The sequence below is a fragment of the Catharus ustulatus genome, chromosome 35 (assembly GCF_009819885.2).
Source record: "Catharus ustulatus isolate bCatUst1 chromosome 35, bCatUst1.pri.v2, whole genome shotgun sequence".
Classification (NCBI taxonomy): Eukaryota; Metazoa; Chordata; class Aves; order Passeriformes; family Turdidae; genus Catharus; species Catharus ustulatus.
The window spans coordinates 660041-664656 of NC_046255.1; the positions used below are offsets into that span (position 1 = coordinate 660041).

Consider the following 4616-nt stretch of genomic DNA (forward strand, 5'->3'; position numbering starts at 1 on the left):
TGAGGGGATTGGGGACATTGGGGACACCTGGTGCACTGGAAACTGCGGCACCTGGGGACAGCGGGGCGGCTGCGCTGCCTGCTGGCCATCAGCAGGGTAGGGACACTGAGGGGACATTGGGGACACTGAGGGGACATTGAGGGGATTGGGGACATTGAGGGGATTTGGGACATTGGGGACAGCGGGGACATTGGGGACACTGAGGGGATTTGGGACATTGGGGACACTGGGGACATTGGGGACATTGAGGGGATTGGGGACATTGGGGACATTGGGGACATGGGGACACTGGGGACACTGAGGGGACATTGGGGACATTGAGGGGATTGAGGACATTGGGGACACTGAGGACATTGAGGACATTGGGGACACTGGGGGGGATTGGGGACAGTGGGGACATTGGGGACACGGGAGGGATTGGGGACACTGAGGGGTTTGGGGACACTCTGGGGGATTTGGGACACTGGGGACACCGAGGATGTGGGGACATTGAGGGGACAGGGGGGACATTGGAACATTGGCAGGACAAAGGGACATTGGGGACATGGGGTGACTTGGGGACATTGGGGACACTGGGGACTGGCGGGGGGGGACACAGAGGGCATGGGGACATCAGGAAACACAGGGACATTGGGGACAGGGAGGGACATGGGGACATTGGGAGGACCTTGGGGACACTGAGGGGACACTGGGGACATTGAGGACCCTCACCCCCCGCCAATGTCCCCCTGTTTTCCCCCCCCCCAGGGCATGTACAGCTGCTGCAGCGCCGAGGATCCCCCCACGCCCCCTCCCCACCCCCTCCGCGCCCCCTGCCCACCCCCCCCACCCACCCCCCCCGCCCTCCCCACCCCCACCCCCCCCCGGGAGCGCTGGAGACCCCCCCGGACCCCTCCCCCCTCCCGCCGGGGCCCCCCCGATTCCTTCCACCGCTTCTACGGCCCCATCGAGCCCCAAGGGCTGAGCCGGGGGGGGGGTCCCTGCCCCCGCTCCCCTCCCCCCCGCACCCCCCCCCTCCTCCCGCTACCCCCTCCCCCCCCCCCTCCGGACCCCTTCACCCCCCCTGGCCCCGCCGCGCCCCTCCCCCCCCCCTCCCGCGGGCTGTACGAGGAGGAGCCCCCCGAGCCCCCCGACCCCCCGTTCGCCTACGCGCGTTTGGCCTTCGAGGACGAGCGGAGCCCCCCCCCCCCCCCCCCCCGCGCCCCCCCGGGAGCGGCCCCGCCGCGCCCCTCCCCCATCCCGAGGGGGGGGAGACCCCGAAACTCAACCCCTGCTGCGGCCCCGCCCCCACCTCTGCCGGGGACACCCCCATTTCGGGGCGCCCCTCCCCCCTCATCCCCACCCCCTGTACCCCCCCCCCGACATCTCCGACTCGGACTCGGAGATTTGCGACCCCTCCCCTCCCCCTCCCCAACCTCCCGCCCCTCCCCCCCCCCAATCCCCGCCGCCCCTCCCCCCCCCGTGCTGGTGCGGGGTGCCCCTCCCCCACCCGCCCTATTTCTGCACCGTTCCGAGCCGGGAGCGCGGCCCCCCCTCGGTGTCCGTGCCGCCCCCCCCGGGGCGCTGCTGGTCGGCCGAGAGGTTGGGGGGTCCCTGGGGGGGGGGGGTCTGGGGCAGCCTCGATTTTTTGGGGACCCCTCCCCCCCATCACCCCCATCACCCCCACCCCCATCACTTCGCGCCCCCCCCGCTGCCCCCCCGCTGCCGCAGCTGCTCGGCCGAGCGGCTCCGGGACTGGGAGCGCTGGGGACCCCCGACCCACCCCCACCATGGGTATTGGGGGGGTCCCTGGGGGGGGTTTTGGGGGGTCGCCCCTCCCCCTCCCCGCCGGCACGGCCCCCCCTGCGCGCGCCGCCCCCCCCCGGCCTCGCGGAGCCTCGAGGATCTGAGCGCCTGGGGGGGGGGAGGGGGAGGGGCGGGGTGGGGAGGGGGGCTCTGGGGAGGGGGGGGGGGTTGGGGACACCCCCACCCTGCCCCTCCCCCACATCAACACCGGGGGGCTCCGTCCCCTCCCCCTCCCGGGCGGCGCAGCTGCGGGGGGGGGGCGGAGCCGCTGGGGGCGCGCAGAGGCTCCGCCCACTTCTCCAGCCTGGAGTCCGAGGTATGACCGGGGGGAGGGGACACGGGGGACACCCCTGGGGACATCCCCGGGACAGAGGGGACACCCCTGGGGACAGCCCTGGGGACAGAGGGGACACCCTTGGGGACATCCCCGGGGACAGAGGGGACACACCTGGGGACATCCCTGGACAGAGGGAACACCCTTGGGGACATCCCCGAAGAGAGGGGACACATCTGGGACCGAGGGGACACCCCTGGGGACATCCCTGGGACAGAGGGGACCCCATGGGGACAGAGGGGACACCCTTGGGGACATCCCCGGGACAGAGGGGACACCCTGGAACATCCCTGGGGACACCCCAAGACAGAGGGGACACCCCTGGGGACAGAAGGGACATCCCTGGGGACATCCCTGGGACAGAGGGGACACCCTGGGGACAGAGGGGTCACCCCCAGATACCCCTGGGGACACCACTGGGACACCTCTGGGGACACCCCCGGACAGAGGGGACATCCCCAGGACACAAGGGACATCCCTGGGGACACCTCTGGGACAGAGGGGACATGCCTGGGGACACCCCTGGGACAACCCTGGACACCCCTGGGGACAGAGAGGACACCCGTGGGGACACCCCAGGACAAAGGGGACACCCATGGGGACATCCCCGGCCAGCCCCGGTGGCACTGGTGGCCCCCACGGTGACAGCGAGGACACGGAGGGGCCACCAGCGAGGACGAGGACACGCGGTGGCAGCTGATGTGACAGAGAGAGACCCAGGGGACAAGGACAAGGACACGGTGGCACCGGTGAGGAGGAGGAAGGTGGCACCTGGGTGACACCGGCAAGGACAAGGCCCGGTCCTGGTGACAACAGGGACAAGGACACGGTGACAGCGAGGACAAGGACGTGTCCCTGAGGCCCCCACGGTGACAAGGACACAGTGACAGCGAGGACAAGGACGTGTGGCACTCGTGGTGACAATGGGGACAACGAGGACAAGGACAGGTCCCCGTGGCAGTGAGTGACAGCAAGGACAAGGATCCTGGTGGCCTCGAGGTGACAGCGACGAGGCCAAGGACAGGAGGTGGCACCGGAGGTGGCACGGTGACAAGGACAAGGACAGGTCCCCTCGTCCCTGAAGTGTCACCCAAGGGTGACAGCACGGCCACCAGCACAGCCCCGGGGGACAGCTCTGGGTGTCCCTGTCCCTGTGGGTGACACCGTGACCCTGTGGGTGACATTGTGACCCTACAGGTGACACCACATCACTGTGGGTGACACTGTGACCCCGTGGGTGGCACTGTGACCCCGTGGGTGACACCGTGACCCTGTAGGTGACACTGATCAATGCCTGTCCCCACAAGTGACGCCACATCACTGTAGGTGACCCTGTGACCCCGCAGGTGACACTGTGACCCCTGCAGGTGACACTGTGACCCCATGGGTGACATTGTGATCCTGTGGGTGACACCGATCGCCAAATCACTGTGGGTGACACCGTGACCCCGAGGGTGACACTGTGACCCTACAGGTGACACCACATCACTGTGGGTGACACTCTGACCCCGCAGGTGACACTCTGACCCCATGGGTGACATTGTGATCCTGTGGGTGACACCGATCAATGCCTGTCCCCACAAGTGATGCCACATCACTGTGGGTGACACCGTGACCCCGAGGGTGACACTGTGACCCTGCAGGTGACACTGTGACCCCGTGGGTGGCACTGTGACCTTGGGGGTGGCACTGTGATCCCACAGGTGACACTGTGACCCCGCAGGTGACACTGTGTCCTTGTGGGTGACACCACATCACTGTGGGTGACACCATGTCCTTATGGGTGACACTGTGACCAATGCTGTGACTCTGTGGGTGACCCTTTGACCCCACGGGTGACACTGTGACCCTGCAGGTGACACCGTGTCCCTGTGGGTGACACCAATCAATGCCTGTCCCCACAAGTGACGCCACATCACTGTGGGTGACACTGTGATCCTGTAGGTGGCACTGTGACCCTGTGGGTGATACTGTGACCCCATGGTGACACTGTGACCCCGCAGGTGACACCATGTTCCTGTGGGTGACCCTGTGACCCTGTAGGTGACACTGTAGGTGACACTGTGACCCTGCAGGTGACATTGTGACACTGTAGGTGGCACTGTGATCCCATAGGTGACCCTGTGACCCCAAAGGTGACACTGTGACCCCACGGGTGACACTGTGACCCCGAGGGTGACCCCATGTCACTATAGGTGACCCTGTGACCCCCAGGTGACCCCGTGACCCCGCGGGTGACCCCCAGGTGACACTGTGACCCCGAGGGTGACCCCGTGACCCCCAGGTGACCCCGTGACCCCCAGGTGACACTGTGACCCCCAGAACCCCCCCAGGCCCGGGGGGTGACACCGCGCCGGGGGTTGGGGACGCTCCTGTCCCCGCCGTGGGGGATGGGCTGGCACCATCCGCTGTCCCCGTGTCCCCCGCGCTGCCACCGAGTTTTTAATTAATGAACGGATTCATTAAGGAATTAATTAATTAATGGGGGGGGGGAGGG

The 4616-nt window shown here is 67.6% G+C and overlaps 1 long non-coding RNA gene across 1 annotated transcript; it reads left to right on the forward strand.

Moving 5' to 3' along the window:
- The first annotated feature begins 4258 nt into the window (after positions 1-4258).
- On the forward strand, positions 4259-4616 carry LOC117009732. Its single transcript, XR_004420520.1, has 2 exons — positions 4259-4364; positions 4423-4616. It is a non-coding gene; the product is annotated as an uncharacterized LOC117009732 (long non-coding RNA).